We start from the raw sequence: 14,011 nt of genomic DNA, 5'->3' as shown, positions 1-14,011 counted from the left end.
TTATAAAAACCAGTGGATGCCACATGAGTGGGCCTGCCTCTGGACTCTGAGTTCCACTTTGCATAGATGTGGTCCTTTTGCAGTTCCATCCGTCTAGATTCGAGAAGCTAAGGTATGAAATTTGGTAGTAGTGCTAACCGGTTTGGCTCAGTGGATAGAGTGTCGGCCTGTGGACGGAAGGGTCCCAGCTTCGATTCCGGTCAAGGGCGTGTACCTTGGTTGCGGGCACATCCCCAGTGGGGGGTGTGCAGGAGGCGGCTGATTGATGTTTCTAACTCTCTACCCCTCTCCCTCTCTGTAAAAAAAAAATCAATAAAATATATTTAAAAAAAAAAAGAAATGTGGTAGTAGTGGTCCCCAGCTTTGTTATTTCTTAAAAGTGTTTGGCTGTTCTAGGTCTTTTGCGTTTCCATAAAAAGTTTAGAATCGTCTTGCTAGTTTCTACAGAAATACCTGCTGAGATTTTAACTGGCACTGTGTTGAGTTATAGACCAGTTTGGGGAACATTGACACCTTAACATTGAGTCTTCCAATCCATGAATGTGGTATGAACCTTCATTAAGTTAGGTCTTTCAGATTTATTCTCAGAATAATTTTGTAGTCTTAAAACTGCAGGCTTTGCATATAGTGTATTGAAAACTTTTCAAAGTATTTCATATTTTAAATTATGCTTCTAGAATTTTTAAATATCCAATTGCTTATTGCTAGTATATAGAAATGCAACTGCTTTTCTTTTTGTATATTGAGTTTATATCCTATGAAATCCCATTTATTCTAGTGGTCTATTGGTAGATTCCTTAGGATTGTCTACGTCGGTGATCATGTCATCTGTAAGTGATGTGTTTCTTCCTTTCCAGTGTGTATGTCTTCTGCCTTTTCTTGCCATGTTACATGGGTTAGGACCTCTGGTATGAAGTTGAATAGGAGTGGTGTGAGCAGACATTCTTGCCCGTTCCCAGTCTTAGGGGAAAAGCACTTAGTCCTTTACTGTTAGGTATGATGTTAGGTGTAGGTTTTTGCAGATCAGGTTGAAGGAAGTATACTTCTGATTTTAGTTTGCTGAGTCTTATCATGAATGGATATTTAATTTTGTAAAACTTTTTCTACATCTATTGAGATGATGATGGAGGTGTTTTTGTTAACATTAGTTGTGGTGGTTTTTGAATGTTGAACGTTGCGTTCCTGGGATAATCCAGAGTTGGTTGTGCTGTATGTGTTATACTTTCTGTAGGTCGCTCTGTTGGATTTCCTACTGTTTTAAGGATTATTGCATCTTATGTTCACGGGGTATCTTAGTCTGTAGGCTTCTTTGTGTGGTTTTGGTGTCAGAGTATTACCTCATAGAATGAACTAGGAAGAATTCTCTCCTCTGATTTTTCTTTGAAAAGTTTGTGTAGCATTCCTGTTATTTCTACTTAAACATTTGGTAGGGTTCCCCAGTGATGCTGTCTTCACCCAGAGTTGCTTTATTGGGACAATTTTGAAGTAGGAGTTCAATTTATTTTATAAAGTTTATCTCTTTCAATTTATGGGATCTGCAGTGATTGCACACTACCCCCACTTCTTTCATTCCTGATATTTTGGTTGAGTTTTGTCTGTCTCTCTCTCTCTCTCTCTCTCTCTCTCTCTCTCTCTTTTCCCTGACAACCTGGCTAGAGGTTTATCGTTTATTCCTCTTTAAAAAAACACACACACACATTTTGGTTGAATTGATTTACTATTTTCTATTCCATTAATTTTTGCTCTTAGGTTTATTATTTCTGTCTTTCTACTTTATATTTAATTTGTTATTCTTTTGGTTTCTTAAGATAGAAGTTTACATTAGTGATTTGAGACCTTCTTTTCTGACACATGTGTTTAATTTTATAAAATTCTAAGGATTACTATAGCTGCATTCCCAAAATTTTGATATGTTGTCTTTCATTCTGCTCAAAACATTTTATAATTTCCCTTATGATTTTTCTTTGACCCCTGGCTTTTTAAAAACATATATTTTTATTGATTTCAGAGAGGAAGAGAGAAAGAGAAACATCAGTGATGAAAGAGAATCATTAATCAGCTGTCTCCTGCACACCCCCTACTGAGGATTGAGCCTGCAACCCCGGGCATGTGCCCTGATCGGGAATCAGGAATCAAACCATGACCTCCTGGTTCATAGGTCAACGTTCAACCACTGAGTCACACAGTCTGGGCGAGAGAGAATCACTGATTGGCTGCCTCCTGCATGCCCCCCACTGGGGTTTGAGTCTACAACCCAGGCATGTGTCCTGACTGGAATTGAACTGTGACCTCCTTGACCCATAGATTATTTAGAAGTGTTTTTTTGTTTGTTTGTTTGTTTTTAACCTCCAAATATTTTGGAGTATTTTTTAGGTATCTTCTTTTTTCTTTTCACCTTTATTTTTTATTTCATTTCTTTTACAATATACAAAATAAATCTATTACCAGATTGTAGATACAAAATAATTAGCCATTTACATGCAGTAAACATGAATATTTCAAGAAAAACGACTTTAAATATAGTGTTACATGCAATAAACATTAATATTTTAAGAAAAAATATTTTAAATATAATAATATTACTAAAACTGTACTGACATAGTATAATATCACAAAAGTTAGAGGAAATATTAAAAATCTGCAAATACAGGATTACTTCTATTATATTCTAAGATATTTTTTTTTCCTCTGGCTCTATTTTTGATCATCAGTTTATGTTGTTCAATTATATTCCACAAATGAGTGAGGTCATATGATATTTATCTTTCTCGACTGGCTTATTTCGCTTAGCATAATGCTCTCCAGGACCATCCATGCTGTTGCAAATGGTAAGAGTGCCTTCTTTTTTGCGGCAGTGTACTAGGTGTACCAATTAATAATGTGGATTTTTTTCAATAGATGGAGTTACACATATGTTGATATATATGCGATTTGATATGTATGCTATTTTGTTGTATTGACAGCAAGCTTCAAAACTTCATATGTCAAATTTGCTTAAAGTGTTAACATCATAGATATTTTTACATTTAAAAATGTCGAATTTTGCCCTAACCAGTTTGGCTCAGTGGATAGAGTATCGGCCTGTGGACTGAGGGGTCCCAGGTTTGATTCCGGTCAAGGGCATGTACGTTGGTTGCAGCCACATCCCCAAAAGGAGGTGTGCAGGAGGCAGCTGATCGATGTTTCTCTCTCATCGATGTTTCTAACTCTCTATCCCTCTCCCTTCCTCTCTGTGAAAAATCAATAAAATATATTAAAAAAATTTTTTTTAAGTGTCGAATTTTGTGCCAAAGAAGCATTTGCGGGAAGTTTTAATTCATTATTAAATTAATATTGAATTAATTGTGTAGATGTACCACAATTTTTTAATCCACTCATCTGCTGATGGGCACTTAGACTGTTTCCAGATCTCAGCTATGGTGAATTGTGCTGCTATGGACATAGGGGTGCATATATCCTTTCTGATGGGTGTTTCTGGTTTCTTGGGATATAGTCCTATGAGTGGGATGACTGGGTCAAATGGCAGTTCCATATTTAACTTTTTGAGGAAACGCCATACTGTTCTCCACAGTGGCTGCACCAGTCTGCATTCCCACCAGCAGTGCACGAGGGTTCCTTTTTCTCCGCATCCTCGCCAGCACTTGTCGTTTGTTGATTTGTTGATGATAGCCATTCTGACAGGTGTGAGGTGGTACCGCATTGTTGTTTTGATTTACATCTCTCGGATGATTAGTGACTTTGAGCATGTTTTCAAAAGTCTCTTGGCCTTCTGTATGTCCTCTTTCAAAAAATGTCTATTTAGGTCCTTTGCCCATTTTTATTGGATTATCTTCCTTTTGTTAAGTTGTATGAGTTCCCGGTAAATGTTGGCGATTAAACCCTTATCAGAGATAACATTGGCAAATGTGCTCTCCCATGCAGTGGGCTTTCTTGTTTTGTTGGTGGTTTCTTTTGCTGTGCAGAAGCTTTTTATTTTGATGTAGTCCCATTTGTTTATTTTTTCCTTAGTTTCCCTTGCCCTAGGAGCTGTATCGGTAAAGATACTACTATAACATATTTCTGATATATATGCAATTTGATATGTATGCTATTTTGTTGTATTGACAGCAAGCTTCAAAACTTTATATGTCAAATTTGCTTAAAGTGTTAACATCATAGATATTTTTACATTTAAAAATGTCGAATTTTGCCCTAACCAGTTTGCCCTAACCAGAATTTTATGATTTCCCATCTTACATTTAAGTCCTTTATCCATTTTGAGTTTATTTTTGTGTATGCTGTAAGTTGGTGGTCCAGTTTCATTTTTTTAAAATATATTTTATTGATTTTTTACAGAGAGGAAGAGAGAGGGATAGAGAGTTAGAAACATCGATGAGAGAGAAACATCGATCAGCTGCCTCTTGCACACCCCCTACTGAGGATGTGCCCGCAACCAAGGTACATGCCCTTGACCGGAATCAAACCTGGGACCCTTCAGTCCGCAGGCCGACGCTCTATCCACTGAGCCAAACCGGTTTTGGCTCCAGTTTCATTTTTTGCATGTCTCTGTCCAATTTTCCCAACACCATTTATTGAAGAAATTATCTTGATTCCATTGTATGCTCTTTCCTCCTTTGTCAAATAGTAATTGAGCATAATGGCTTGGTCGATTTCTGGGTTCTCTGTTCTGTTCTATTGGTCTATATGTCTGTTTTTGTGCCAGTACCAGGCTGTTTTGAGAACCGTGGCTTTATAATACAGCTTGATATCTGGTATTGAGATCCCTCCAACTTTTTTCTTCTTTCTCAGGATTGCTGCAGCTATTCGGGGTCTTTTTTTATTCCAGATGAATTTTTGGAGAGTTTATTCTAGGTCTGTGAAATATTCCGTTGGTATCTTAATGGGGAGTGCATTGAATCTATAGATTGCTTTGGGTAGAATGGACATTTTAATGATGTCGATTCTACCAATCCATGAACATGGTATGTTCTTCCATTTGTTTATGTCTGCCTCTGTCTCTTTTTTCAATGTCCTGTAGTTTTCCGAGTACAGGTTGTTTACCTCTTTAGTTAAGTTTATTCCTAGGTATCTTAATTATTTTGTTGCAATAGTAAATGGGATTGTTTTTTTAGTTTCTCTTTCTGTGAGTTTATTATTGGTGTATAAAAAAGCAATAGATTTCTGGGTGTTAATTTTGTATCCTGCTACATTACCGAATTCATTTATTAAGTCTAGTAGTTTTTTGATGGAGTCTTTGGGGTTTTCTATGTACAATATCATGTCATCTGCAAATAATAACAGTTTTACTTCTTTTCCAATTTGCATGCCTTTTATTTCTTCTTCCTGTCTGATTGCTCTGGCTAGCACTTCCAGTACTATGTCTAACAGGAGTGGTGAGAGTGGGCATCCCTGTCTTGTTCCTGTTCTCAGGGGAAATGGTTTTAGTTTTTGCCCATTGAATATGATGTTGGCTGTAGGTTTGCATATATGGCCTTTTTCATGCTGAGATATGCTCCCTCTAGTCACACTTTGCTGAGAATTTTTATCAAAAATGGGTGTTGGATTTTGTCCAGTGTTGTTGTTTTTTTAAATTTAATAAATCTTTATTGTTTAGATTATTACAATTGTTCCTCTTCCCCCGCCCCCCATAGCTCTCCTCCACCCGGTTCCCACCCCACCCTCTGCCCTTACCCTCCCCCCACACTGTCCTCATCCATAGGTGTACTATTTTTGTCCAGTCTCTTCCCACACCCCCCACACCCCTTTCCCCCCGAGAATTGTCAGTCCACTCCCTTTCTATGCCCCTGATTCTATTATATTCACCAGTTTATTCTGTTCATCAGATTTTTTATTCAGTTGATTTTTAGATTCACTTGTTGATAGATACATATTTGTTCATAATTTTTATCTTTACCTTTTTCTTCTTCTTCCTCTTCTTAAAGAATACCTTTCAGCATTTCATATAATACTGGTTTGGTGGTGATGAACTCCTTTAGCTTTTTCTTATCTGTGAAGCTCTTTATCTGATCTTCAATTATGAATGATAGCTTTGCTGGGTAGAGTAATCTTGGTTGTAGGTTCTTACTATTCATCACTTTGAATATTTCTTGCCACTCCTGTCTGGCCTGCATAGTTTCTGTTGAGAAATCAGCTGACAGTCATATGGGTGCTCCCTTGTAGGTAACTAACTGCTTTTCTCTTGCTGCTTTTAATATTCTCTCTTTGTCTTTTGCTCTTGGCATTTTAATTATGATGTGTCTTCCTTTTGTTAGGGGTTCTGTGCGCTTCCTGGACTTTAAGTCTATTTCTTTCACCAGGTGGGGGAAATTTTCTGTCACTATATCTTCAAATAGGTTTTCAGTATCTTGCTCTCTCTCTTCTTCTGGCACCCCCATAATTCTGATGTTGGTACGCTTGAAATTGTCCTAGAGGCTCCTTACACTATCTTCATGTTTTTGGATTCTTTTTTCTTTTCGCTTTTCCAGTTGAGTGTTTTTTGCTTCTTTGTATTTCAAATCTTTGACTTGATTCTTACGTTCCTCTAGTCTGCTGTTGGGTCTCTGTATAATATTTTTTATTTCAGTCATTGTATGCTTAATTTCTAGTTGGTCCTTTTTCATATCCTCGAGGGTCTCGCTAAATTTATCGGCCTTTTCTAGAAAATTCTTGAGTAACCTGATAACCGTGGTTTTGAACTCTATATCCAGTCTATTGTTTTCCTCCATTTCTTTCATTTGTGACCTGTTTCTTTGTCTCCGCATTTTGGCTGCTTCCCTGAGTTGGTAGAGTGGCCCTGTGTGCTAGGTGTCCTATAGGGCCCAGTGGCTCAGCCTCCCCAGTTACCTGAGGTGGACACGCTTGGTGGAGCCCTTTGTGGGCTGTGTGCACAGCCTGGTTGTAGTTAAGCCTTGATTGTTGTTGGTCTCACTGGGAGGAATTCACCTCCAGGCCAATTGGCTGTGAGGATCAGCTGTGTCTACGCTGGGAGAACTTCTGTGCTGGAGACACCCTTATGAGACAGGACTTGCATAAGCCTCTGTGCTCAGCTTGGATGGGGCGGAGTCTCAGGGCGGAGCAGACAGCATTGGTTTCCCGTCAGCCCTGCCCTAATTGGCCCCTGTGTCTCAGTGTCCCGTGGTAATCGCTGCAAGCACATCTGAGAGAAAGCCGCCCTCGAGTTCCGCCCGCTGCCAGACAGTCCAGTTTCTCCCCGTATGAGTCTAGGTCCCCAGAGTCTCGCCCGGAACTGGAGTTCAGTGCAGTTGGGAGCTTTTGTCTCCCTCCCGCTTGAGAAAGTCAGCTGTGCACTCAGTTGCCCAGTTGCCCTCCCTCTGCGCACACATCTCTGTACCTCTGCCTCCTGCAGCTCCTCTGAGTCTCAGTGTGCTTTCCTCTTTCCTTCTAGTTGTAGAATTTCCACTCAGCCAGCCTTCCTGTGGTTCTGGATGATGTCCATTTTGTCTTTTAGTTGTAGTTTTGAAATTGTTGTGCGAGGCAGCAGTTTAGGTGTTTACCTATGCTGCCATCTTGGTTTCTCTTGTCGAATGTTTTTTCTGCATCTGTTGATATGATCATGTGATTTTTGTCTCAATTTGTTTATGTGATGTATCACATTTATTGATTTGCGAATATTGTACCAGCCTTGCATCCCTGGAATAAATCCCACTTGATCATGGTGTATGATCTTTTTAATATATTGCTGGATGCAATTTGCTAATATTTGTTGAGGATTTTAGCATCTATGTTCATCAGGGACATTGGCCTGTAATTCTCTTTCTTTGTACTGTCTTTATCTGGTTTTGGAATAATGCTGGCCTCATAAAAAGAGTTTAGAAGTGTTCCTTCCTCTTGGATTTTCTGAAATAGTTTGAGGAGGATAGGTGTTAGTTCTTCTTTGAATGTTTGATAAAACTCCCCTGTGAAGCTGTCCGGACCTGGGCTTTTGTTTGGTGGGAGTTTTTTTTATTACTGCTTCTGTTTCATCAGTTGTTATTGACCTATTCAGGTTTTTTGATTCTTCCTGATTTAGTTTTGGGAGATTGTGTTTTTTTAGGAATTTGTCTATTTCATCAGCATTGTCCAGCTTGTTGGCATATAGCTGTTCATAGTATTTTCTTACAATCCTTTGTATTTCTATGGTGTCAGTGGTTACTTCTCCACTTTTGTTTCTGATTTTATTTACTTGGGTCCTCTCTCTTTGTTTCTTTTTTCTTTTTTTATTGTCTAAAGTTTTACATATGTCTCCTTTTTCCCCAATTGACCCCCCCACCCAGCCATTCCCACCACGGGCAAGCCCCCACCGCCCCAATGTCTGTGTCCATTGGTTATGCTAATATGCATGCATACAAGTCCTTTGGTTGCTCTCGAACCCCTCCCCCCCTTACCATTTGTCTCTAGATAGGTCTATTCTTGTTCCTCAAAATTATGTTGATCATTATATCCCACATATAAGTGAGATCATGTGATATTTATCTTTCTCTGACTGGCTTATTTTGCTTAGCATAATGTTCTCCAGTTCCATCCATGTTGTTGTAAATGTTAATCTCTGTTTCTTGATGAGTCTGGCTAATGGTTTATCAATTTTGTTTATCCTTTCAAAGAACCAGCTCTTGATTCCATTAATTTGTTTTTTTTTGTTGTTTTTTTTTTTGTCTCTGATTTATTTCTGCTCTTGTTATGGCAGAAATCAGGTCAGTGGGAAGCGGCAAACCATATGCGCTTGGAAAAAGACTTTATTCCAATACCTCCCACAGTATGGGAGAGCAGCAGATCATCTACAAAAATCTGCTCTGCCTGCTTATATAGGGTAGGACACAGAGTACACAGGGAAATTGGATTAGAGGCATGGGGAAGTAGGGATTTTAGGCATGGGAAAGGAGAAGGCTAGAGTGGGACTCCATTGTTTGGGCAACAAGGGTGTTCATCTTTCCATGAGAATGGACCGCATTCCAGGGTTGACTCCCAGGTCCAAGGTTGACTCCCAGCCAGGTCAGAATGTCCCTTCTTTAAGCAACACAAGGCAATCATGGTTAACAGAGCATGATCAATATTTCCCATAACCTTAGCCAGTCCCCAATATTCCTTTCTTGCTCCTAACGCTCTAATCTTTATTATTTCCTTCCTTCTACTTACTCTGGGCTTTTCTTGTTGTTCTCTTTCTAGTTCTTTAAGTTGTAGGGTTAAATAGTTTATTAATAATTTTTCTTGTTTTTTGAGTTATGCTTGTATTGCTATGAACTTCCCTCTCAGGACTGCTTTTGCTCTGTCCCAAAGATTTTGGGTGGTTATGTGTTCATTTTCATTTGTTTCCAGGAAGTTTTTTATTTCTTTCTTGATCTCGTTGGTAACCCATTCATTGTTTAATAACATGCTATTTAGCCTCCATGTATTTGAATGATTTGGGGTGTTTTTACTGTAGTTGATTTCTAATTTCATTCCACTGTGATCTGAGAAGAGGCTTGATATGATTTCAATATTCTTGAACTTGTAGGGACTTGTTTTGTGTCCTAACATGTGGTGTATCTGTGAGTGATCCATGTGCACTTGAGAAGAATGTATATTCTGCTGCGTTGGGGTGAAATGTTCTACAAATGTCAATTAAATCCATCTGATGCAGTGTGTCCTTTAGAGTCTCTGTTTCCTTGTTAAGTTTTTGTCTGGAAGATCTACCCAGTGAAGTCAGAGGGGTGTTAAAGTCCCTACTATGACTGTATTGTTGTCGATCTCTCCGTTAAAGTCCTCTAGAAGTTTTTTCTATATATTTAGGTGTTCCTGTGTTGGGTGCATATAGGTTTACCAGGGTTATATCCTCTTGTTGGATTGATCCCTTTAGTATTATGTAGTGACCTTTGTTGTCTCTTGAGATGGCCTTCATTTTAAAGTCTGTTTTGTCAGATATGAGTATTGCTACTCCAGCTTTTTTTTCTTTTCCATTTGCATGGAGATTTTTTTTCCCATCCCCTCACTCGTCCTGTGTGTGTCTTTTGTTTTGAGGTGGGCCTCTTGAAGACAGTGTATAGTTGGGTCATGTTTTTATATCCATTCAGCTACCCTATGCCTTTTGATTGGAGCATTTAATCCATTTACATTTAGGGTTATTATTGATAGGTACTTATTTATTGCCATTTTAATTCTGTATGGCTAGGTTTCTCTCTCTGTTTCTTCTTCTCATTACAGCATTCCCTTTAGCATTTCTTGTAATGCTGGCTTGGTTGTGATGTACTTCTTTAGCCTTTTTTTTGTGTGTGTGTCTGGAAAGCTCTTTATTTAACTATTTGAATGATAGCCTTGCTGGATATAGTAATCTTGGTCTCAGATCCTTGCTTTCCATTACCGTGAGTACTTCCTGCCATTCCCTTCTGGCCTGTAGAGTTTCGATGAGAAATCAGGTGTCAGCCTTATGGGAACTCCTTTGTAGGTAACAGTTTGCTTTTCTCTTGCTGCCTTTAAGATTCTCTTTTTGTCTTTAATTTTTGGCATTTTAATTATGATGTGTCTGGGTGTGGGTCTCTTTGGGTTATTTGGGGTTCTCTGTGCCTCCTGAACTTGTGTGACTTTCTCCTTTACCACGTTAGGGACGTTTTATGCCATTATTTCTTCAAACACCTTCTCTATGCCTTTCTCCCATCTGCCTCTTCTGGCACACCTGCTATTCTAATATTGTTACGTTTCACATTGTCCCACAGCTCCCTTAAGCTGTTGTCCTGTTTTTTAATTGTTTTTTCTTTTTGGTTCTCTGACTGAGTGATATTTTCAACTGTCTTCTAATTCGATCCTCAGCTTCCTCTAATCTGCTGTGTATTCCTTCCAATGTATTTTTTGTGTTATGTCATTCTTTATCTCAGACTGTTCTTTTTTCATAGTTACTATATCTTTTTTCATGCTGTTGAGCATTTTTACCATCATTACTCTGAACTCTGATTCAGATAAATTTCTTATCCCTGCTTCATTTATCTCTCCTTCTGGAGAATTCTCTAGTTCTTTCATTTGGGGGTTGTTTCTTTGTCTCCTCATTTTGGCTTTCTGTTTGGGTTTGTGACTATATATTAGGTGGATCCTCTATACCTCTCAGTCTCTAGTCCAGGACAGTGGTAAAGGCTGTTTCTAATTGAATCAGGCATAGACTCAAAGCCTCCGGAGACCGCCTCTGCCTACAGACTGATAGGATTCCAACTTGAATTACCCCCCAGGCAATTGTCCTCAGGCATGGTGAGTTTTTTCAACAGGGTGGGGCAGTTGCTTCTGCCTGGAGGCTAATTGTTACTTTTAACCTCTTAAGTGGCCTCAGGGCAAGGTGTTTTCCAATAGGGTGTGTCCACTGTCTTCCCCCCAGGCAAGGCGGATGTCTGTGTGGGAAAGATGTCCTCCGCTGTGTGAGGGAATGACTCAGCCCAGGAAACTTGGGTGTCTGCCTTCCGAGCTCTATCCCCTGAGTCCCCAGTCCTGGGTTCTGCTCTCACAGCTCCAGTCCACTTCACCTGCCCTCTGCCAGGGCACAAGGTGGGTGGCTCCACAGGGAATTTTTGTGTGTTGGCCCTTTAAGAGGGTGCCCCAACTTTCAGCTGCCACTCCCTGGCAGACAGCACCCCACTGCTTTTCACAGCCAGATGTTATGTGGGTACCCTCCTCAGTTTGGTGCTGTCTGCTGGGGGGCCCAGCTTGGGGATTAGATCCCAGAGTTCTCTGTGGCACCCCCACAGCTGAGATATCTCTCCGGGACTTCAGTTGCCGTCTGTGGGCGCCCGGCCAGCCCTTTCGAGCCTCCGCTCCTCCTACCAGTTCAATGCGGTCTCCACCTTCGGTCCTCGAGTATCAGGGTTCTCTCCTGTGAGTTTCCCGTTGATTATTTAGAAAGTTTTTCTATTGTAGTTGTAATTCCAGCTTGTTCCTGGGAGCATGTCTGTGCCAGATACCTTCTTTTTTCTTAAAGTACAATTAGTATACAACATTATATTAGTTTCAGGTGTACACTGTATTGACTTGATGTTTGTATATATTGCAGAATGATCATGACCGTAAGTCTACTTGGCATCCATCACCACACAGTTAACAATTACTTTTTCTTGTGAGGAGAACTTTTAAGATCTATTCTCTTAGCAACTTTTAAACACACAACACAGTACTGTTAACTTTAGTCTCCGTACTGTACGTTACGTCCCCAGGACTCATTCACTTCATAACTAGAAGTTTGTACCTTTTGACACTCTTTTTGTTATTATTAGCTCAATTCTGTTATAATCCATGAACTAACTCATGTGATTTAATTATTAAAAATTGTTGATATTTGTTTTATGGCTAACCTTGGTTGATGTTTCATTAAAGAATTTGTGTTCTCTTGTTGGAAAGATTGTGCTATGAATGTTAGTTAAATCAAATTGGCTAATGGTGGTGTCCATATCGGCTGCATCCTTTCTGGTGTTTTGTCTAGTTCATATATCCCTTTTTATGTGGGACACCCTGGCCTGTGAGGTAGACATCTTAATTTTCTTACAAATGCTTTGCTCATTTTTTTAGTCTTGATTCTTGCTGTGCTTCATTTTGGATTATTTCTATTACTTGTCTTCAGGTTTATTGATACTCTACTGTGTTTAATCTCTTTTTTTTTTTTTTAAATATATTTTATTGATTATTCACAGAGAGGAAGGGAGAGGGATAGAAAGCTAGAAACATCGATGAGAGAGAGACATCGACCAGCTGCCTCCTGCACACCCCCCACCTGGGGATGTGCCCGCAACCAATGTATATGCCCTTGACCGGAATCGAACCTGGGACCTTCCAGTCCGCAGACCGACGCTCTATCCACTGAGCCAAACCGGTTTCGGCTGTTTAATCTCTTAAAGCCTATCTTGTTTATTTTTTCTTTTAAGGTTTTTTTTGGTAAGACAATACACTTGTGTTACTCTATTTAAGCTACTAACTTTGTGGTAATTTGTTACAGCAGCAGCAGGAAACTAATACACTTTCACCCACCAGCACATCAGCTCCAAGAGGCCAGGATGTGTCTTGTTTACGGCCACGTTCCCAGGGTCTCACTCCTGGGAGGTGCTCAGGAGAAATTGGTTGATTGACTGAGCGGCTGCTTCAGCAACCAGGAGCTCCATCCCCTGGAATGAGATGAATGACCAGAGTGGTCACCTGATCTTTTAGGATATTTTTCATCTCTAGGAGTTCTGTTTGCTTGTGTTTTGCACCCTCACTTTCTCTCCTTGTGTTTATGCTTCCCCCTCTACTTTCTTGAACACCTGGAGTTTATCTGTCATCTCCACTTTCAGATCCTGGTCTGTTGGTAGCATCACATCAATTATTTGGGGTCTATTTCTATTAATTAGTTTCCCTCCTGGTTAGGTGTCATATTTTCCTGCGTCTTAGGTTTGTTATTGGATGCTGGACCTTGTGCATTTTACATTGTTGAGTGGCAGGTTTTGTTGTATTCTTTAATATATATATGTATATATATTTCTTTATTGATTTCAGAGAGGAAGGGAGAGAGAGATAGAAACATCAATGATGAGAGAGAATCATTGACCTGCCTCCTGCATGCCCCCTACTGGGGATCGAGCCGGCAACCCAGGCATGTGCCCTTGGCTAGAATCGAACCCGGGACCCTTTGGTCCACAGGCCGATGCTCTATCCTCTGAGCCAAACCAGCCAGGATATTAAAAGTATTCTTTTAAACTGCATTGGACTTGGACCAAATACAGTAACTGCAGTTAAAATCTGTCTCAGCTGAGTGCACATTTAAGGATTTACTGGTCATCCTGTGTCCTGTTTATACGGCCTTACTTAGCCTCATCCCTGGTCAGCGGGAACTGTTACTGTCCTGGTTCTTGGTTGCTGCTCCGAGTCGGTCCTGTGTGCCGGGCAGCACTGTGGGTGTGGTACACAGCGAGAGCAGGTCAGGAAAGGTGATTGAGGTCACCGCACCACTCATTTGAACAGGGACACGTTTACATAGAGAATTCGCTGTCCAGATCTGTGAAAGGAACTTGGGAGGGTCATGGTGGATCCACAGAGCAGCCACTTGAGCATGGGG

General features: G+C 40.0%; 1 protein-coding gene across 2 annotated transcripts in view; it reads left to right on the top strand.

The window, feature by feature from the left end:
- FAM193A (family with sequence similarity 193 member A) overlaps nt 1-14,011 on the top strand; it is a 107,896-nt gene that overhangs the window by 48,005 nt on the left and 45,880 nt on the right. The gene's annotated exons all lie outside the window — the stretch shown is intronic.

The sequence above is a fragment of the Eptesicus fuscus genome, chromosome 2 (genome assembly GCF_027574615.1).
Source record: "Eptesicus fuscus isolate TK198812 chromosome 2, DD_ASM_mEF_20220401, whole genome shotgun sequence".
In the NCBI taxonomy this organism is placed as follows: domain Eukaryota; kingdom Metazoa; phylum Chordata; class Mammalia; order Chiroptera; family Vespertilionidae; genus Eptesicus; species Eptesicus fuscus.
Note: the sequence above shows the minus strand (reverse complement) of the source record. Positions and strands in the feature narration are given on the sequence as shown.